Genomic DNA, 24,439 nt, shown 5'->3' with positions numbered 1-24,439 from the left:
GAATCCCAGATGGGGAAAGCATCTGTGATCTATACTAGCAGACAGCTATGATCACTCATGTACTTATCTAAGGTCTTCTTCTCATGGACAATTGCACCAGACAAGTAGGACTATCACAAGGCCTTTGTCAGCTGGGTCAGGAACCTGGGTGGACACTCACTGATATGCTGTGCATTACTGCATACTGACTACACTTAACCTGAACCCACTGGCATAGCCAACATCCTGGCAAACAGGTTCAGTGCAGATGGCTCCCCCCATCCCCCCCTAGGGAGCAACTATCCATCCCAACAGAGTGTAACCTCCCTGACACCACACAGTAACAGGTGAGTGCTGCCCTCCCCAAAGCATACATTACAGCATCAATGTGACCAGTTGGTGTCCTGGCCTGCATCTTTCACAAGCTTCATGACAGACGTAACCCTCACATTACATCACTGTGCAATATTGGAGTTACTACAGAATATGTACCCATGGAATGGCATACAGCAACAGTGTTCTCACTCCACATAGTTGGTGCCAGAATGGACCACAGACAATATTGCCCTATAAGCCTAACTATCCTGTTATGCAAAGTTATGGAGTGTATTGTCATGGGACTCTTACACATAGACATCAGGAAACTACAGACACTGTGTCCTACACATTTCAGCATTGTTGTGGGCAGATCTTGCCTCTTGAACATGTTTGTATTCTTTTGACAGTTAACAGGTCCATCAACATAGGGACAGTTGTACACGCAGCCTACCTGAAGCATGCTAAACCCTTCCACACAATAACCCACTGGGCCATTATGCATAGGCTCACCAGCATCGATATGGACACATATCTCACATGATGGATTGCTACCTGGATCAGGGATAGCACACACATGGTCAGAATTGCAGGTGCCATGTCTGACTATACACCAGTTACACGTGGCATCCCACATGGCTCGGTCCTGGGACCTCTCGTGTTCAGTATATATTTGTCTGATGTACAGGCTACCACAGGGGCAATATGGCTGACCTTGTTCACACTTGACTGCATACTGGGTGCCATGATCTCCTCTCCAGCTGCCACATGCATACTCCAACAGAGTCTCACAGAGATGGATGACTGGTGCCTGAGCCATGGCCTACAGCTAAATGCCATTAGTTGCATAGTCATCCCCTTTGTGAATAACAACATGCCCACACATTAACACATAGGTAGTACTCCATTACATATGGTAGGTGTTGTTAGGTGATTGGGGACATGACTTGTTCATACTGTCACCTTTGACATTCACGTTGTCACAGTGGTTGGACAGACCTTCTATATAAGCAACCTTATCCCATATGGTTTCATATCTAGATCGAGTGATGTCATTGTGCCCCTACACTAATAACAACCATGCTTGGTTACAATGCCAGCTTTGGGGTGTACCTTACCTAACACCTGCAGCAACTGTACTGACCACAGATACCCATGCAACAGCCACCCCTCAACAATACCCACGAATCACATATCTCACAAAATCAGTGTGCCTCACAGTCACAGCCCTTAAGGCCAAACAACACACCAAATACACTTGTTGTAGGGGACTCTATTGTCCGGCACACTGACATCCCACTCAACTGACTGAACAAGGAGAAGATCACTGTAAGCTGCCTGTCAGGTGGCAGGCTCCACCACATAACGCAAGCACTCAGGTCACTCCAAAGCAGGTACAAGTATGACTCTGTAATTGTCCATGCAGGTGTGAATGACATGAGACGTACCTCCCTGGACTACAAGAAATGAGACATACAGCAGCTCTCTGATAATCTAGCCCAGGCTGGTATGACCCTGACATTGGGTAGCATCTTGCCCTCACCAAGAATGATGCCAGAGTATAAAGACAAAATGATCAGTTTCAACAATTGTCTACAGTATTGTTGTCATTCAATGAGGATCCAGTGTCTGTCAACCTGGGATGACATGCTCGACAAGCCACATTGCTTCGCTATGGACAGCTTGCACCTGTCACCCTTAGGCTTTCGTATACTGGCCATGCCTCTTGCCACCACCATAGTGCATTTTTTAGGCGAGGCTCAAAGGACAAACACTCCTCCATAGACAACCCAAGGATACAAAATCTAAAGGTAATGCTACTCAATGCCAGACATCTAAACCTCAAGATGCACCCACTTGAGGCTCGCCTCAGTATGGAGAATATTGATGTCTGTGCAGTAACAGAAACCTGGTTCAAGGCTCCTGAGAGCACCCTAGCACTACCAGGTTATAACTCATACCATGCGTTTCACACACAAAACTCGGACCAAAGCACAAAAGGAGGGGTAGTATCTATATTCATCAAAGATTCCTACACCTCCAGGTTAGTGGCACTGCACGAAGCATCAGAAACCATCCATGTGCAACTAACAGCAGGCCAAACTGCCTTTCAGTTTGTTGCCTGCTACAGAACACCCTCCCTATTACAGGAACCCCACTTGGCATTCCTGAGAACACTGGAGAATATCAAGGTCTCTCCTAAAACTATGTTATTGGGTGACTTCAACTACCCAAACATTGACTGCAACAACTACTCATGCCCAAACACACTCGCCCAGTGGTTCCTTGAAGTTATAAACTGTAATGCGATGGAACAACTGGTTACCACTCCCACAAGAGGGAACAACATATTGGACCTGGTCATCACCAACATGGGGACTCTATTTTCTACATCAGAGGTAAACCCCTCATTGGTAAGATCAGAACATTAACAAATTTCCATGGACATCCATATCCCGTCCCCACCCCCAGCCAAGGAAATCATTGTATATAATTTCTCTAATGCCAACTTTGCACTTCTCAAGACTGAGGAGGAATCCTTCAAAGCCCACAGGCCAGAGGATAATACAGGCCAATCCTCAGAATCCTTTACAAATGCATTCTATGAGCACCTGCAGGAATGCATGGATCGTGCTATCCCAAATAAAACGAAGACTCACTCCTCCAAAAACAGGAGGCCTGTTTGGTGGATCCCAGCCATAAATAAGCTATACAACAGAAGGAGGAAGCTACTACATGACAGTGCAAAATCCCAAAAATGGAAGGCATCTCTGATCAGTATTAGCAGGAAACTTCGATACCTCATAAAATCATCAAAGGCCAGTTTCCAAAGGGGAAATTGCCCTAGACACTGAAGATAATCACAAGTCCTTCTTTAGTTATGTCCATAATATGGGTGGAAACTCCCAGATATGCTCTGAATTGTTGCATAACGGTACAAAATATACTGAAACTACAGACAGCCAACATCCTGGCACACAGATTCAGCACAAACTTCTCCCCCCTTCACCCACAAAGGAACAAATGCCTATCCCAACTGAATGTAACCTCCCTGAAATCACAGATGCACAGGTGAAGGCTGCCCTCGCCAAAGCAAAAAACACAGCAGCTATGGGACCGGATGGTGTCCCAGGCTGTGTCTTACACAAGCTCCAAGAAGAACTGAACCCTCACATTAAGTCACTGTTCAAACTTAGCCTTATTACAGGATATGTACCAGAATAATGGTGTACAGCTACAGTGGCTCCACTCCACAAAGGTGGTGCCACAACAGACCCTGGGAACTATCACCCCATAAGCCTGTCTAGTCTGGTCTGTACAGCTATGGAGCATATTATCATGGAACTCATAAACAAAGACATTGGGAGCCTCCAGACACTGGACCCTACCCAATTCGGCTTTGTTAAGGGCAGATCTTGCCTCTTAAACCTAGTTGATTTCTTTGAAACAGTTACCAAAGCTATGGATGAGGACAAGGTAGTCCACACAGCCTACCTGGACCTCACAAAAACGTTCAACACAATACCCCACTCGGAAATCATACATAAGCTTGACAGCTTAAATATCAACCCCTATATCACAAGATGGGTTGCAAACTGGCTCAGGAATAGAACCCACATGGTCAGAATCGCAGGTGCCATGTCCGAATGCAAACCAGTTACAAGTGGCATCCCACAGGGCTCAGTTCTGGGACCTCTCTGGTTCGGTATATACTTCTCTGAGGTTCAGGCTAACACGGGGGGATTATGGCTGACAAGGCTCGCAGATGACTGCAAACTGGGGGCCATAATCGACTCTCCAGCTGACACAAGCATCCTCCAGAAGGGTCTCACAGAGATGGATGTTTGGTGCCAGAGCCACAAGCACAAGCTACATGCTACAAAGTGCATAGTCATCCCCTTTGTGAAAAACAAGGTGCACACAAATTACCACATAGGTTGTAATCCATTACGTACAGAAGTAGTAATTTGAGATTTGGGGACCAATGTAGATAGTAATCTCTCCTTTGATAATCACATTGCCAAAGTGGTTACAAAGACCTTCTATATATTCCACCTTATCACAAAAGGGTTCGCATCTACATCAAGAGAGGTCATTGTGCCCCTCTACTCGTCAGCCATCAGCCCCATACTTGAATACAATGGCCCTTTTGGGATGTACCTTACCCGACACCTGCAGCACCTGGAGAGACCCAAAAGTACCTCTCCAAGAGGATCATGGGCTACAAACAGATGTCATATGCAGCTCAACTAAGGAAACTCCAGCTCTACTCAGTTGCTTACCGCCTACTCAGAGGCAATATATGCCTGACATACAAAGCCATGTCAAAGCCAGGATTAATGGACATGCTCCACCTCAAAAATCCAAATCCCTTAGAGATACACGCTCCAGGGACTTAAACCTCAGCACAAGAATAAAAAGGACATGCTGGAGGGACAGATTCATTTCCCAGAGGCTCCCCTCACTCTGGAATAGAATCCCAATTCATATTAGATATAGCCCCTCACTGACCCTCTTCAAGCCAAATCTGGACACATGGATGGGAAATCGCTAATTCACCACTGGGATCTATTCTGTGTCCCTGCTAGACAGAGGCACAGCAAATTAATCTTAAAGGGTACCTTCTGTGACCTAATTTACAGAGGCACAGTAGACTAATCTAATAGGGAGACAGATGCCAAATACACTCTGGCTAGGCTTATAAATGCCCTAGGGCAGATAGCCTAGTATCTACCTATGCACCTATGAAACTATAATTCCACACCAAGCAGATGTAGGGACTTACACAGATGACCTGCACAGTTCAGATGCAGTAACTCCAGCTCTACTCAGTTGCTTACCACCCACTTGGATATGATGTGTGCCTGTGGTTTGCAGTAATACCCCACCCAGAATTACTGGACATGCTCCATCCACCTCAGGATATACAACTCCTTTGTAGCTACACACTCCAGGGACATATACCTCAGCACAGATGTTAATAGGACATGCTGGAGGGACAGATTCTTATCCCAGGGCCTTCACTCACTCCAGATTGTGATCACAGTTTCACATAGGCAGAGCCACCCACTAACCACCTACAGGGGACATCTTGATGGCTGTATGGGTGATAATATGTTTACCCATGGGATATCTTCTGTGTCCCTGCTACTCAGAGGCACACTAGCCTAAACGTACATGGGCTATCTTGTGTGACCTACTATTCACTGGCCCAGTGTAGTACTCTGACAGGGCTGCAAAAGCCAAACACACTCTGGTTAGGTTTGTACATACCCTAGGGCAGATAGCCTACTATCGACCTCTGAACCTATGCTTCTGCTCGGGATGCACAATATTTATTGCTGATACTGTTTGCAGGTCTTTATAGTTTTTGCTTTCCCAGTTTCTATGAACAACTTAGGTATCTGTGGAACATGTTTGATCATGACATGGTTCCACTATATTATATAAGTGTCTGTTGTCAAGTAACTGTGTGCACAGGGCAGATTGCTGGATAGTGAGAGGTTCCTGGGTTAACACATGCAACTTCCAGATATGTGTGGCCCACTGCTGTAGTCAGACATGGCCTAAGTGTGTGAGCATGCCCAGTTCAGGCTTTCCATGTTTGTTGCCTGACATATGTCTCATTTATTCAAGTGTGTGAGCATGCCCAGTGTGACCTTTCAGTATGTTGTGATCTGAAGTCCACTACATTTCTGGATGTGTGTGAACATGACCAGTATTAACATTTATACTGTGTATGTTGGAAGTCAAGCTCTGGTCTTACTGCAGGACTCACCTTTGTGTCATAACTCAACAGGAATTATGCTGTGCCTGCAGGGTTTCCATGAGATAGTTTGCATAGACCTATCAACATACTTTCATACTGGCTGAACAGTGCAATGCTGTCATGGTTTAGTGGTTCAGTACTTTAACTATGGTGCACAGTATCCTGGGTTTGAGGCCCATCACTGCTTTATATTTCCATACCGAGCAGACCAGACTGCTTAAGGGCCAGTTAAGCAAATATGAGCATGTTGGCTTTTGTTCTGCTATGCCCTACTTAGACCAGGCTTGTCTGACATTGCTGTATATTCACCAACTTTGCTGGACATTGCCCATATTACTCAACACTGACCACAGTTGTACTAGTTGGTGTGTGTACTCTGTTTGCATATACTACGTGGTGGTAAATGCTGTTTAGCACTACCTTAAATTGCTTGACACATGGCAATCATGCCTCAGGTGGTGCTGCAGGGCTGCCTATGTCAGATGCACATACTACACTCCCTGTACATGTTTGAAGCAGGTAGTGACAACTTAGGCATCCCTTTTACTATATGTGCGGGTCAGAGAGAGGTATCATTTCCAGGGTTCCTACTGAGCCAGTGTATGTGCTATGCATTGCCTCTTTGCCAAGGCCAAAGCATACTGGACATGCCTCCTTCTGCCTACTGGGGCAGGCTCAGGTTGTTCCTCCTCTGAGTCACGCTCTGCCTGTGATGACCTTGGCAATGGTGGGGGGCTGTTTGGCCCAGGCCTATGCTGGTCCTGCTGCAGTTGTTTTTGCAGGATCATATTATGTAGCATGGCACATACCATGACAATGTGGGTACATGTAGTTGGTGGGTACTGCAAGGCTCCACCAGATGTGTCCAGGCACCAGAACCATGACTTGAGCAGTACAAACACACACTCAATTACATTTCATGTTTGTGCATGTGCCTCATTATGGCATTCCTGTTCAGGTGTGTGTGCATTTCTGATGGGTGTCATCAGCCACGGCTCCAGTGCATAGCCAGCATCCCCCACTAGGTGACCATGTGGGATGTCCCCATTGGCAAATGTCTGGTACAGCTGCATCAGATGCCAGATATGGGAATCAAGGTAGCTTCCAGGGCAGCCAGCACACACATTCAGTATTATGCCCTGGGCATCACACATGACCTGGCAGTTGATGGAGGGGAAGCCCTTGCGGTTAAAGTAGACCCTACCCCGCTCGCCGGCTGGTGCTTTGATACATATGTGCATGCAGTCTATTGCACCCACTACCTCAGGGTATTCCGCTATTTGCTGGAAGAGATGCATATTGCTGGCCAATACCTCAAGGGAATTGGGGAAATATACATGATCACCGACATGTGCTGACATGGCATCCAGAAACTGGTGCAGTACCCTGGATGCTGATGCCTGTGATATCCCCATCATATCACCAGTTGGTTTCTGGAAGGTACCTGTTGCTAGTATTCGTAGGCCAACACATACCTTGATTTCCACTGGAATGGGTTCCCCTCTGCTGGTTCTGTGTGTGAGGTGTGGCCTGCACAGCTCAACAATTTGCTGCATGAGGTCTCTGTCCACTCTATAGTGCTCCACTATCTCCAGCTCATGTAGCCCCTGGTAGGTTACCCTGGGCATGTACACTCTTCTATGTCTCCTCACTGGGGGTTGGTTGGCAGCATCCCCATTGTCACCACCCTCAGCATGTTGCATATGTCGGTTTATGACAGCAAAGGCAGCCCCTAACATTTCTTTGTCTCAGTTAAGCCTTTTCAGTATTCACTTCTCTTAGCTTACTGCAGTGCTGCAGTGTCTCTGAGCAATACATGGTGAAAAGTTGTTTGCAGAGTTTTAAGTGCTGGGCTGGGCTAGGCTGGTTTACTGCCTGTGTAATTGCCTGATTCTGATTATTTCCACCTGCTAGCTCTGCTGACTCTCCCTGGTTAACTTCCTACTGTTTGTTGTGCTTCCTTTTCTCCTTCCATTTCCTCAGGGGGGCAGAGCAGTGCACACTAGTGCAGACGCACGTACACATGTTAACATGCGCGCACAGAGGCTTAGACAGAGTTAGACTAGCTAATTTCTGCTTAATCGTGTGCACACCAGTGCAAACACACTCACAATACTGTAAACTGCCTTATACATGCTTACTCCTGCTTAAACGCGCGCACTCACGCTTACACGCATGCACACTGTCTTACTCGGGTTTACAGGCGCGTACACGCACGCATACACGTTACAAGCATTTTTACAAGAAACTTTAGTGATACCTACAGTGTGCCCCTTCTATTTCTTGACTTTAGCTAGGATACCTGATGACACATCTCTTCCAGTGATGAGCAACTGACAGCTAACAAATGCCACTCTGCTCCAATGAGCTTATCTTCTTTCATACATACCGCCTCCTGATGTCACCTATATCCTACTCTGTTACTCCCCTTATCCTAGTCTTACACTGCACTGACTGTGCGTATTTGCTATGTAGACTTGGGATTCACTATCCTTACCCTCATTTGCATAGGATTGACTACTAATGCTTGGTTACATCTCTTAGACTGGGTTCCCCCCTTAGCAACCACTACTCGGTAGCCATGTTGTCTTCAGCCTGCCATTGCCTTGCATTGTACATTACAGATACCCATAAAATCCACATTTGTGGGTTTTAATTTTTATTTTTCTGTTTTTTTAGAGCGCAGCCCATTTGCGCGAAGCTGCGCTATGCTTAAACATGGAAACTCGGAAAAAAAAATAAATTCATTTTTTTTCATTTTGCATTGGAAAACATTGCCAATGGCCATATATTTGGCCATCGGCATGCTTCCTCTACTGGATGCAACCTTTATTTGGAGCTGTCATGGCTCCGTTTTGCTATTTGCAGAACGGTATTCAGTTGTCAACTGACTACATTTATTCAGATAACACTACTCTTACTCGGACAGGTTTGGTTTCCTGAATCGCAAATCTACCTCATTTGCATGCCTTTCAGCTGCAATTGAGGTAATTTTCATGTCCCGGCCCTGTCCGTGTAAGAGCCGTTTTAGGAGCTCTCTTGCACGCCCCTACAGGCTGTTCCTGGATCGCTCGTCAGACATGATGGCTGCATGGAGTCTTACTCTACTCTTAGACTCTGTGCAAGCCATCGTGAATCCGGCCCTATGTGTTTTTTTTTTCCGATATTTTGAGTTTCAGTATTTTGAGTTTTCAGTATTTTGTGCTTTAGGGAATTTGGTCTCAGTATTTTGAGTTTATGGATTTTGAAAGTCAGTATTTTGAAGTGGACCCATATACATATATACATATATATATATATATATATATATATATATATATATATATATATATATATAAACACATTATAAGGGCTCTACAAATAACATACAGCTCCAAGGACAGTATAGAGGACAATATTATAATTGTTTATAACTACTTAAAATTATTTTTACTTAATAAAATCAAAGCAGGGTGTAAAAAGAAATGAATGGGAAGAGGAGTTATAAAACACTCAAGGAAAATTGTATGAGGCTAAAGTAAAACTGCACAAGGTGATGGAGATTTATTTTCAGTAGTCGAGAAATTGAACTGAATAAACAATACCAAGACATTTTAAACCACAACTTAGTTATGGCTTTCTGAGAAAGTGAAGTTGCACTCTTATGCAAATACCCCTAAAAGTTTACCAAGATTAGCAAATAGATCAAATATATTACACAAGTCCTCAAAAATAAATGTATCATTATTCCATGTTCTATAATAAATCACATTTCAAATATATTCTTGGTTCTTAGAGCTTTTCAGAAACTTTAATGACAAGACTAAGGGTCTCTGGCTAACAAAGTTCACAGATGACTGCAAACTGTGAGCCATTATTGAATCCCCAAATGATGTGGATATTCTACAAAAGGGCCTTACAGAAACAGATGCTTGGTGCCAGAGCCATGGGCTCAAGCTTAATGCCAAGAAATGTATAGTTATCCCCTTTGGGAAAAAACATGTACCCATGAATTACCACATAGGTGGCAGTACACTAAACACTGAAAGTGTGATGAGAGACTTAGGGACACAGGTGGACAGTGGTCTCATCTTCAATAACCACATCACCACAACAGTCAGGAAATCCTATGTGGCACACCTCATCACTATGGGCTTTTCATCCAGAAAAAATGAGGTCATTGTGCCACTGTACTCATCCCTCATTAGACCCATTATAGAGTACAATGCCCAATTTGGTATGTACCTCACAAGACATCTGCAACAGCTGGAAAGGCCGCAGAAATACCACACTAAAATAATCACAGGCCTAAAGCAGATGCCCTAAACTGACCATTTAAAAAAACTCCATCTATAGTCTGTGGCATATCGTCTACTCAGAGGCGATCTCTGCTTAACATACAAGGCCATGTCAAACCCTGAGCTGTTGGACATGCTCCACTTAAAGAAATCCCAAATCCCTCAGAGCCACATGCTCCAGGGATGTAAACCTTGTCATCACAATGAACAAAACATGTTGGAGGGATAGTTTCCTGACCCAGAGACTCCCCATACTCTGGAATAGACTGCCTATACATGTCAAGCAGAGGGCCTTCTTGGCCCTCTTCAAAAGGAACCTTGATGATTGGATGGGAGAAAGGAAATTCACCCCAGGGATCACGTCAATCACCCTGCTAGACAGGGGTTCAGGGAAGTAAATATTCAGGGAATTGTTATGGCTAGGCTTGTATAGGCCCTAGGGCCGATAGCCTAGTGCTAATCTATAAACCTATGAATAACATAAAAACATGCAAGACAAGCAAATTAAAAACAGAAAAAAAAGAAAAATATTGCACTCAAATATCACAAGAACATGTCAGACATGAAGTCATCTTCTATAGTAGAAATTAAAGATCAGATTAGTAAATTGGAAGAAAACTAAGCTCCAGATTTAAACAGTATAGTCCATCACAGCTATAATGAATGATGACAAATTAGAGAAACAAATATTAAGGCCACAATTAAGGCCATATCACTTGAACTTTTATTATGTGGCATTAATAATATTTTTATGTTTTTCCAATTTGTCATGTTTCGATTACATAGTCAAATAGCAGACACATAAATGTTTGCACTATATACTATTCCCTTTTGAAAAAGACTTTTGACTTTAATTCATGATAAAACATACCTCCTTCGTATCGTAAAATAAGATGAAAACTGAGAAATATATAATTTGTGTATCTTTTTAAAATACTGATTATAACATTTACATGACATTTTTTTCTAACAGGTTAAAAAACATCATAGCTCACTTAGCAAATAATGATCAACCATGACTTGTAAGAAAAAACAAGTAAAAATGGAGGAAATCAGTGCGGAAAATGAGAACAACCAAATAACATATAAACATCCAGTTCCACCTGTAAGATGCAGGCACCAGCTCCAGAATGGAAGGCACACAATGCTGGCATAGGGAGTGCCACTAATACAAGTTTATTAAAGCTCACAAATTCATGTTTAGCTTTTCTTCCACAGCACTAAGCAGACTTCTTCAGAATAAATGTACAACAGCTCTGAGGATGTTGACAATTGTTTAAGCAATTAATTAATTCTCAATTAAACAATTAATTAATGACACAATCTTTAAAAAAACTCTGATAAAAGAAGTCCATGTTTAATAAAGAATTAAAAAGGGTAAATGTGAATATAACATTTGAATAATAAAATTATTTAGTGTACAAGTGTTAATAAAATAATAAAATAAATATACAAAAAACATTTTTTAAAACAACATAGACAATATATATATATATATATATATATATATATATATATATATATATATATATATTATATATATATATATATATATATATATATATATATATATATATATATATGTGTGTGTGTGTGTGTGTGTTATAAAAATTCATAGATATGCAAACACATAGTCAGGTTTCTGTGTGTGTTAACAGGGAATTTCTTACACTATTATTTATTGGCTCTGTTTCAGGACAGGTGTTATTGAAGTAGTATCATTGATTCCTGGAAAATGGATTGTATCTAATCTTGTTTGCAATGGTAGTTCTTTCATCTCTATGTAGTTTTTCCATGGACCACCCTTGGGCTAGGGACTATTTTCTCCAAAATGAATAAAAATTGCTTAAACCCATGACATGTTGTGGAATGTCTGTAGAGGGGCATAATCTTGATTACATTTTACAATGTCTTAGTTATGCTCATATATTCATTTTTTTTAAATTGCCTTTCCATTTTTCCAAAGTAAAATCACTAAGGATTATGTCACTAATTATTAACAGAATTCATATCCTCTAAAAAATGCATGCCAACACAAATCCTGTTATTCTAGCAATTTTCTAAATTTATGAAACAAATATTTAAAATCTGCCCCTATTTTTGAGCCTTTGCACCCTCATTGTTTCAGGATTTTTCCAGATTTCTTGCACTAAGAGTTTGAGAGGTATGCTAGCAAGACAGTGACATTTTTTTAACTTATATTTAAAAGCTAGGCAGTTGACCATGTGTATGTTTTTTTTTTCATTTTGTATACTGAGACATGTATCTCTATGATACAGAAACAGACTTCATGCATTCTGAGAGTTATTTCTCCATACTGCACAGTAAGAATTTCATAACACATGGTGTTAGTTATCATGGGGGACTGGCTTCTAATAATTTTTGATAGGGCTCCAGAAGTCAAGGGTAGGAGATATGACCTCTCCTTAGAGATCCAGCTGTCCAGGGGCATCAGATTTCATATTCAGTCCATCCTGTGAGTTTAGTGATTCCCATTAAAGACCAGTAAAAACCAAAAGCAAAAAAATATATTTTCCTGTCAAATAAATGATTACTAAAAACTCTCCCTTCCTGAACGTATAACAGTAACAGCTCATTTAAATCAAAACTCTACAAGAAGTTAAAACAAACTAAATGAGAAAAGGTCAGTTTGATATTACATGCAAGCATTCACTCTTTTGCAGGATTTCTTATCTTCCATACCAAAGAACTTAAGTTTATGACTCTGCAGATCGAGAATGTGCCCCAATAAAATAAAATAAAACAAAATAAAAATAAAACATTACAGTTCACACTACTTGCTTTGCAGTGCACTGTGCCACATTTTCACTGGAGAATTATATTTAAAACATAAAATTCTGTAATTCTGCCAACCACGGCATTTGATTCAGTGCTTTTCCAAAAAAACACACAAATTAAATATTAGGAAATTCATTTTTTAAAATATGTACCAATGCTTCTCTGTTTTTTTTTTTTTTTTACTATACTGATTCATATAACTGAAATTACCTTAAAAGTACATTTATAAGTCCACCGATCATGGAAATGCTCATGTCAAGTTTGTAACCATGCATTTATGAATGTCTTGTCACAGCAAATAATTAGAAAGGGGCATTATATGATTCCATACTCTTACTATAAATAATCATACGCTGAAAGTACTTTCCTTACAGCACATCTTTTCTTTGATGTTATCTAACAGCATTTAAGCCACAGCATACGTTTAAACATCATGAAAATGATGAAGGGGTAAACATACAGTTAATGAGGACAGATGAAATTCCAGAATTATTTTTCTTTAGATGTGCAGCAGTTAACCAGCTTGAATCGTATGGGTAGTGGACCTTTACAATAACATTTTAATTGTGTAACTTCTGAAAAACAAACTCATTGTATTGTGTTTATATTATCTGTTTTGAGACATCTTTAGTAGATAAACAACTACATCTTAATATTCATAAAATGTAAAAAGTCATAAAGAAACCCGCAAGCAACCTGTCTTCAAATGAAATGTGTAAGCATCAAAAGACATGATTTACATTTTAAGACACAAGAATAGCGACAGTCCTACTAATAATGTGCAAAGGAAACAGATCACTCACACCGTCACTTTAAACTTCTCTGGTGTGATGAATCTAGCCAGGGGATGCTGTGAAGAAACATTCCCCAGAGTCTCTAGACTGCTTAAAATATACAGGAAATGAGACTGTTAACCAAAAAAAAAAAATACAAATCTGCTTTAGAGCTTCATGTTACTAAATGTATGCACTGTCAACATAAACATTGTTACTGACCTTTTAATTTGAAAATAAGTTTTATTTTGTGTAAACTGATAGATCTACAACCAGTATCCCTTTTACACTCAGCTACACAGATGGCATTAATGCGCAAGAGTAAGAAAATCTCTGATCCTCTGCTGTCAGCAGCTGGAAGAACTGCTGCTTGGCTGCAAGAACTCCTTCATGTCTTGAAACAGTACTTTTAATTTTATTTTAAGAATCAGTTTCAAATGTAGGTCTTCATATTAATGATTTTGTTTTAAGGTTATGCATGCAGACCACAACAAACAATTGAGAAGATAACAGAGGTCCAAGAAAGTCTGATTAATGGTGATACTTCTGATACTGTCTGCACCTGACAAGTCCACGTCCAATAAACTTGCTGTTTGTCTGACGATGTTGTCTTCTTCTTAACGTTCTCAAAAATAAAAAATAACAACAATAAAATATCTAAGAGGTTAGCAGTTCCATTCCAACTAAAAATGATGTAGTATGAATAAATGTTGCACCACCCATTTCAAAGATGTAACAGTCATCAGATCCTTGAAGGCATAGCCTAACACTTGGAAAACAAGGACATCATTCAGCTTATGGTCTGCAGTGTTACACATTCAAGTCCACTGCTGTCAATTAGTCTGCAATGCACTGAATAAGGGAGAGTGTTTCCAGATGTTCTTGGTTGCCTAGGGGTTTAACCTAGTTAATCTTTTTAGTTAGGAGCCTCTGGGATTTTTAGCTGTTTGATATGTCTAATGAGGTACATGGGTGGTGTTATCATTAACTGTAAAAATGATATAAGAGAACAATGACCTCCTTAGACAAGGATGAGATTTCCTTAACAAACAACTGCTTCAAGTAGAAATACTGACTGCTGTCATCATATGATGATGAAAGTAGAGGAAATTACCAACCCATGTTCTGAGGTCCCTAATAACAACCTTCTCATTTCGCAGGGGGATATTGTCTGAACAGTATGTCAGAGGCAGATGTTGCAATATTGCACTTTTTTACATTTAGTTTGTGCCCATACTAGGTATTTATAAGTGCATGTTTTTCTTAAAAGGCTTCGATGTCAAAGTGGGGACTTGACAGTGACTCCTGATTTATAGTCATCTGCAGTCTTAGTTAGCCTGTGGTTCACGACCTAGAAATCTAAAAAGTAAATGCAAAACAGAAGAGGTACCAGTACTGACCCCTGTGGGATACCACTGATCACCTTCATACTCTCTGATGTGGCACTTTCCACCTGCATTGGGGGGGGGGTCTCTTTTTTAGCCAACTTATTACATTGGGATTTACTTTTAATTCATTAAGGTTGCTAACTATGAAAGCATTGGGAATAGAGTCAAATGTCTTGGCCAGATCAAGTTGTGCCCTATCGACAGCAACATTATTATCCAATGCATGAGCAATCTCTTAAAGAACTTAACCAAATTCATTAGGCAGAATATATCCTTGACAAAACCAAACTGCTGCTGGTCTACCCTATTGAGAGTTTTGATGTTGCAGAGTATCAGGTCAGTTATAATATGTTGTATGGCTTTGTAGGTAGGAATCATCAAGCTGATGAGCCTGTAACTTCTGGGATCAGTGCAAGGGATACCCTTATGGAGTTGCATCTCCACTACCATAAGCCAAACCTCAGGAACAGGGTTGGAGGTTAAACATCAGTTAAACAGTTTCCAGAGTGGTTGTGCTGGGGCATGTTTGGTGCTATTTATTAAACAGCCAGGTGTGTTATCAGGTCATCTGCAAGACTTATTTTTGGTCTTAGAAAGCAGCTTCAGCACATACTCATTAGTGATGTCAGGTGTGATTCAGGAATATGTGGGCTTTGAATGCAGTTTCTGTGGTAAAATCCACACTGAATCTGTTTGCCAGTGCATTGAGAATGTCTACAGGATTGTACAATGTGGTGCCACTTGGATATGTTCAGAGCAATTTCAGGTGTTATTTCTTAACTTTCTTATGCAGCTAAAGAATGATTTATAATTATCTTTCACTTCATGTGTTACTGTAATGCATAGAATATATATTTTAAATTTTTTGTAATATTTCTGATACTACCTTTGATATAAGTTTTTTTTTTGGTCTGCTATTTACTTTAAAGATTTTTATTTTCTTTCATTGCAAAGTTTATTTGCACTTGAGGACCACCAGGGTAGTTAGTTTTTGAATTTTCCATTACATTTATATCTAGGTGGGATTGCCAGTTCTACACATTTATCTAAATAGGCATAGAACTCCGTTGTGTAGCTACTTGCTGCTACATCATTTTGGACAATGCTACTAAAAGTGACTTTTGAAAATTCACCATAAAGTTTGATGAAGTTAGCATATCTAAATCCCTGAATTTGGAGACATTGTCTTCTGGTGGTTTATTAAATAAACTATAACTGAGTCCTTATTTGCAGGCCAATGAGCATTTTGTTGAACCACTGAATGACTATGAGGCACAGAAGATTTGGCATATGTCAGCCCCTGGCCCTTACTATACTAGCTATTATTACATCAATGACTTTGACTATGATAGCTTACTGATAGTAATAAATGCATAAATAAAGAATTGTTTGGATTGCATCTGTTCCAATGGACTAACCTTCTTTATTCCACATAATCTGATGGCTGTTCCCTCTACTAACCTGACTGACTTCTAATTCAAGTGGGATAGGTATTCCTCCTGTGACTTGAGTGGGTGACCGTTGAAAGTGTGAGGAGTCAACCATTTTAAATTCTGGTACCCATACTGCCAAATCCCAAGATGTGGAGACCAAATGGCCAAAAAATCCAGACCTGCATATACCAAGCCCAAGGTTACAATTTCTCTGAATTACTTTTCTCCTAGGTATAGCTATCTCAAAGTTAATGTTGAATTTAATATGAACTGAGCTTAGCAGATGGTAAGAATGTTTTTATCTACCATGAAGTGTTTACATCGATTGGGTAGGTTGTAACAAGGGACCTCTGAATGTTATTTTGAAATGCTGCTATCTGACCCTGTCAGCATTAGAATTTATGACAATGCTTAAAGACATGATAATACTTGCTGGACATTGTGTAAATGTACCATTGTATTTAAAAGAATTTGAATTTGAAAAGATTTGAAGTCTGAAACTCAAATGTAGAATGTATGTCATTATTTAGTGACTTTAATCCTCAGTTCATTCCAGTGATTTGTCAGAAAACCACACATTTTATGAGGAACAGACCAAAAATATGAGCCAATAATCTGGACAGTTGAGAGGTATGCTCTGTGGCATACCTTGCTACTGTTCTAGTTTGGGAGATATGAGTGACACATGCATGGGTTGGGTTCAAATACATTCAGATGCATTACTCTTGTATTGATAGCCTGTACTCCATTACACTTCCCAGTATATGGTTGTGTTGCATACCCAAATAATGCTCTGTTGTGGAGAACCTGAGTAACACAGTGGTGGTTTCAAAGCCTTGCTGGCATAATCATCTTGTCTTACTAATCATATGCTCCTTTCTCCTTACATGAAACATTCCTATAACCAGTGTATACATTCTGTCATGGACTTTGGGACTTTCAATCAAACTGTCAGTATGGAGTCATATAAGGTGTTGGGTCAAGAAGTCATTCTTACCCACCTCTATTCAGCTCATTCCCGTTGTGTTCCCCATTTTAATCTTGGTTCTGTGTTCTCATTCTCAAACTCCAACCTAGTAAGAAATATAGGTAATGCACTCATACTCACAGTATAATTAAGTGAATGGCTGTTTTACGCCATTTGATGTCCAGTCTGCTAATGTGATACATATCCCAGATATGTGTTTCCTTAATGACCCCTTAAAGTTGGACATTTTTATTGGCTGCCCTTGCTAATGCACTGCTATGTGTTGTATCAATATAAAAGCATGGGTTCATAGCCATTGATGTCCATCTCCCTCTTCACCCACTTCCATCCTGCTCAGTCCTAAATTCCTCATGTTTTTCATCCTTTCTACTTGCTGCCTTTTTGTTTCTCTGTCATATTCCCTGTACAACTTCAGTCTTGTCAAAAACATATTGTCATACTACACACATACAGACAAAAGTCTTATAAAACAACACAAAATCATCAGACTATGGTCATCCATTGCATGACACTTGGCAGATAGCAACTTTGCTGTCTATATGTAAGCAATGAGAAATGTCACATCTTGTCCTATGGGAAAAAATACAAACAAATCCTTTGAATATATTAGGACTTTGTCATCTGTTGCACAACTGAACTGGCCATCACTTATCATTTAGCAATACTGAAATCAGGTGAAATTAATAGTTTTGTTCTAGTAGTTTCCATGTCTTATTGTAGGGATGACGCAATGTGCCTATTGTCGGTATACCTGTAGGATGGTTTTTAATCTCCTGATTTGTATACGTTGGTTACAAGTGTTTATTTCTTTTTAGTCTTCCAAATTGTTGTAACATTCCCTTGAAATGTATGTTTTCTGACCGCTTCACTATAAGTTTTTCTGCAGCTTCATTTGATAATGCACTGGTATAAAGAGTATTAGAAGGCAAGCAGAGGGAAAAATCTATACAAATATACCTTGTAGTAGTAATCAAAACAATCCATATTATGCCCTAATATAATACACTTTGCAAACATAAAGTAAGAAAAACGTGTATATGTGATAGATTAATTAACTCAGTCTACTCATGCAGTGATGTGTACATTACCAATACACTGGCAGAAGGGTTTTAATCCCCTGATGGTTGGTATGCTTATTGAGTTTTATTTTAGTTTTACTTTTATAAATTTATATTTGTTTACTGGGGTAGTGCACTGATGTCAGTGGATCATTTGCAGGCACAGTTTTCCAAATTGATCAGTTTTCAGTCTTAAGCACTATTCTAATATGTCCCTGAAATGTTTGCTTTCATAGCCCATCAGTATAGGTTCTTCTGTGACTTCACTTGCTAATTCATTGGTCTAAATGATATTATTGTCAAATGGAGGTGTTTGAAATCATGTATGCTTGTTTCTATTGTCTTGTTATCATGTGTTCTGTTCCCTGGAATATGTTTGAGTCACCTTTTCTGTGAGTACTTCCATGGCATACCCTCATCTAGAGAGAATCAGTAGCAAAAGTAGGGATTCAATTCCATCCATGTACATTTCTGTTTTCTAGATATCATGAGTTAAATTCCCTAAAGAGTAAACATTCTAACCTAACTTATTCTTGGATTCTTCAACCACTGCTGAGCTAGGAAGATGGGAAATATAGCCTCCTCTCCCACATATAATGTATTTGCTTACCTTGTGTTGTACCATGTGCTTGCTTCCCCTTTACACCTTTGTCCAATACGCCCATTGTAAACCCATGATATAGTGAAAAAAATAGATAGGTACACCCAATGGATCAAGAACTGGCATATAATTCAAACTCATATTTCTTTCTTTGCTAATATATTTAATGACAGCTGGCAAAGAGCAATGTATTTGGCCATATATGACCACAGACAAATGGGACACCACATCCTATGATAAAAATGATGGAAAATTCTTGGTATGCTCTAAGCAGCTACACAAATGAGCAAAGCCTTGTTACACATATCAATCTGATATAAAATACAGCTGGTGCTGTTATCTGAACAGCTTCAATGAATCATGCAATTATTCTTACTGTGTCAATGTACTGCTTGGTGGTTTCAAACCCCTGAGGATTGTATGTTGTTTTTGGTTTCAAACCCTTGGAGGTTGTATGCTGTTTTACAACATTTCAGTTTGCAATTGGTACATGTGGTATATTTCTTTCAAATGTGTGTTTTATGATCCCTCTTACTCTTGCTGCCATAGTGGCTCCCCTTAATAATTTCCTACTCTGAAAATATTCAGAGGGAAAATCATGGGTTACGTTACCTTGAGGCCTTTTTGGAGCTATTTAATAGCTCATATGCTATATTTCCTTGATGTGTGCTTTTTGACTCCTTGTACTCTGATTGCTGCACTGTCTCATCTTGCTAGTAATCTGTGGATATGCTGGAGTGTGGAGGGTAACATATATTCCTTTTTGTGTTGCACAGGTCCACTAATAAATTTTTGATGTTGTCTGGACTGGTATAGGTTGGCACTTCATGTTACTTTATTGCCTCCCACCTATCCTGTGTAGGTTACACATTCTTCAAAGTTCAGGTATTGTCATAGCTCTTTGTTCTCTCTATTTTTTTGACAATTGCTTTGTTCCTGAACAAACGCTTATCACGTTTTCCTGTCCATCTCTGTGGATACTATTGTTATAGTACAAGTTGTAATCCACCCTCACCCATCAGAGGCATTTTGCCTTCCTTTGCATATTGCCCTCTCTGTGTAGTTGTTGCCGCTGATTACATCAATGTTCTATACCTGTGTGCATGTACTGGAAGTCTTCATTCACCATCATGGTTCACCTCAGTTGCTTGTACTTCAATGTGGTTGTATGGTGGTTTACCACAACCTAGCCATGGGTCTGTGCTGGAGCTATGATGGAAAGCTCATTGCATACATTGGACTGGTGCAGATTAATTATGCTGTTTGTCATGAGAAGCATTAATGCATAAGCCTAAACAAAAACAAATTGGATCCTAACTAAAGCCAAGTAATAAGCCTCAGAGCTAGTTGAGCATGAGTAAACAGAATTGGCTTGCCAGAGATTGCTGAAACATTTATGAATCCCTGTTAAATCTTCATGGAGCATTGATAGGCTCATGATATTGAAATAATAGCTCAGTTGATGTCTAAGATGCTTGAACAGAGGAGTCAGAAAAAGGTGCAACAGGGTTAGTTATCTAATGAACTAACAACTCGCCTTCTTCTTAAAGAACAGTAGATGCTTAGCCCAAAATTCCAGTTCATCTGAGGCATTTTTGTCTGCCTGGCAGTTCAGGATAGACCATTAATTATAATTTACTAATAAACTTTATCCTGTAGTCCTGGGTTTGCTTTCCTGAACCTTTGCCTGTTGTATGACATGGAAAAAATCAATTAACTAGGGGGCACTAACAGCCTTCCACTAAAAATGAGAACAAACTCAGTTTATCAAATATATAACTAATAAAATAATACTGTTTCTATCTTCAGCTGAAAGACATCCCAAGTCAGAGGAACAAGAAGTAAATATTCCCTGCCTGTTGATGTGAGATTAATTGTTTTGCACCAAAAACCAAGAGCACTGTTTGTTGCATATCATGGGCTATCATTGGGGTGGCTTGCTGAAGGGTTTGCTTAAGGGCTGGGGAGTACTTATGGACTATGGGCTTGATAGTTAATGGACTGGCAGCTAACTTAGCTCTAGCCAGGATCCAGTTTGCTTTTGTTTAGGCTTATGTTTTAATGCTTCTCATGATAAACAGTAGAATTAATCTGCAAGTTTTATTAAATGAATTAAACTTACCAATAAAAAGAGGCAAACTGCACTCAGTCTGAGAAATAATTATCACTTTTAGAAACAGCTTTTTGTATCTCAGGAGAAATTAACATGTTCAGTGCTGGATTCTGCTGTTAAGATAATGAACACCTTGACTGAAACAAAGCACATGATTGAAAGGTTTGTACTGATGATCCTAAAGTGTACAGCACTTCTCGTGTAAAAAAGATATTTCTGAGTATATGACAATAGTAAATATGAATATTGTGAATTTGAACATTTTTATATGTTATACATATTTACTTATTACTGTATTTTGTCAATGTCTCTTTATTATTCTTTGAATAGGAAATTAACTATTTTGCAATTTATTTTGTACCTTTTGAATTCAGCTTTGTATGTATTGTCAGATTGTCTTATTTTGTCAGCTGGAATAGAAGTTGAATGTTCTAGGTTTATTAATGATTTCATATGTGCTGCCAGGTAAGTTTTAATACTTATAGCCATTATGTCAGAGTAGATTACCTTTGTTGGGACTTTAACCTATGCAGACTTGTTGTGCACATCATTTTCTGAGTCAGTGTTTCTATGATGAGCTTTGATTTTGTGCAGTTTATTGTGTTGTCTTTCTTTAGAGGCTGTTTCCCTTCAGAGAGCTTGCCAACCCTCTCCCTTCAGACATATCCATGACTTTGTCCACCACAGATGCCAGGCTAGAAGATCTGCAGTTTGCTTTGGAGCTGGTAGATCTTTCCTTGTAGAAGGACATTACCCTTATTCCCAACCTGGTTATTATCACGACTCCCTGTTCTAGGGATTGGATAAAACCTCTCTGCTAGCATAACTGATAAGTGATTTAGCATCCATGCAGAAGCATAACAAAAACTTATGAGGTCCCCACATTAAACTGCAGAAGGGATCAGCAAGCATATGTTCTGGAATATGTTCTAGAATATGTTCTGGAAGATGTTGAATCCTGGTGGGATGTATGAACTGCAGTGGATTAAATGGATACTGTGATAACAAGGGCAGCTTTTCATAACTTTATATTTACAACAATATACCACTAAGGAAACACATCTGCAATGTGGTGCTTATGTTGTGATGCTTGTAATATTAAGACTAATTATCATATTTAACTATTTCATACAGATATGTCTTGCTACTCCTGTGAACAGTATCCCATCATTACACAATGGAGTCCTGGCCGAATTTCCCCAGTACCCTGTATATACCACTCAGTGCTCTCTGGCTGAAAACTATGCACCACATCAGTGGTTTTATGTGGGCAGCATACAGGTGTGTGATCAATGTGCTGGTACCTTATTTGAGGTTACCTGTTTTAAACTGTTATCTTGAAAATGTAAGTTGTCCTTCTGAGATGCCTTTTTAGCTATAATACCTCTATATATCTAAGGTAAATGCAATGTCAAAGGGTGAGTTAGACTAAATCAAGTAGCATGGCTTTGACAAAGAGAGAAAACCATAATAGTAAATTGAAAACCTCACAGATATAGATAGATCATAAAATTGCCACATAACAGTGAGTAAAATACAAACTTCATATCTGTACTATAGAGTTATGATGCAAAAAGCATAAGCAGTGGGCATCATGCTTCTAAACTACTGCGTATATGACTGCTTGTTCAGTGCTTACCAAATATTTCTGCCAGAGAGTGGCATGCCAGGCAATGCTAAACATAAAGTATGTGATTGTATCCAAACAAGTGAGAATCAGGGCTAGAAAATAAAACAAAACATACTTCATCACACTAATTATCATCAATAAATGCGTATTAATAAACCTTTTCTATACTTCCCACATGGTGAAACTATAATATCAACAAGCTTTATAATAAAAGGAAGAGAATTTTGACCAAATATAAGAAGTGCAATTTCCATAATGATAAAGCCTTCATCATTGAAATAAACAAACAACTCAGGAGCTTAATAAAATTCACCAAAGATAAGTGCTTGGCCAATATAGCTACCCAAGCCAAAGACAATCAAAATATATTTTCTGTTATGTTCGTAATTTTAAAAGTACAAAGCAGAAATTTGCTGAACTTGTAAAGAATGTTATCTGCACTCCATATGGGTTTTGTATCCAGTGAATGGAGAATAGCTATAGTCATTCCCCTGCATAAAGGAGGACCTCCAACAGACCCAGGCAATTACAGACCCATACGTCTGACCAATCGCATATGGAAAGTTAAGGAAAGACTTATCATGGAATTAATCAATAACCAACAGGGAAGCTCCAGACACTGGACTCATCTCATTTTGGATATGTTAAGGGCAGGTCATGCTTACTCAACCTGCTGGACATTTTTGAAAAGGTTACTGAAGCAATGGATGAAGTCAAAATGAGATACACTGCATACCTCAATCCGGCCAAAGCTTTTGACATGATCTCCCTCTCAGGCATAGCAGAAAAGCAAAATAAACTGTGAGTAAACCCCTATATCACCAGCTAGATTGCCATTTGCCTCATAGATAGGCTGCAGAAGATCAAAACAGGGAAAGCAACTTTCACAAAGAGACGAGTCACCAGTGGAGTCCCCCTGGTTTCCATGCAGGGACCTCTCCTGTTTGGCATCTACTTCTCTGAAGGAAAAAGTGATATCAAAGGGCTCTGGCTGACTAAGTTTCCAGATGACTGAAAACTAGGAGCTGTCACTGCATCCACAAATGACTTAGCCATCCGGTAGGAAGGTTTGTTCCAAATAAATAACAGGTGCCAAAATCATGGACTGAAACTAAATTCAAAAAAGTACATTGTTGTATCTTATAATCTGAGCTGCTCATTTAGATAACAGCTGAGAAAGATGAAGTTGATCTGTAATAATGCACATTTCAAGACTGTTCATCATCTATCCGCAAAGCACCACTAATAATTACCTATTACTCAACCTACTGATACATGGTCTGCATGTTAATTTATCTTGCTTCCCTCAGAATGT

Source organism: Protopterus annectens, chromosome 3.part0 (assembly GCF_019279795.1).
Source record: "Protopterus annectens isolate FY-2018-M chromosome 3.part0, PAN1.0, whole genome shotgun sequence".
Lineage (NCBI taxonomy): Eukaryota > Metazoa > Chordata > Ceratodontiformes > Protopteridae > Protopterus > Protopterus annectens.
The sequence above is the reverse complement of the archived record's forward strand: the minus strand, read 5'-3'. Positions refer to the sequence as shown.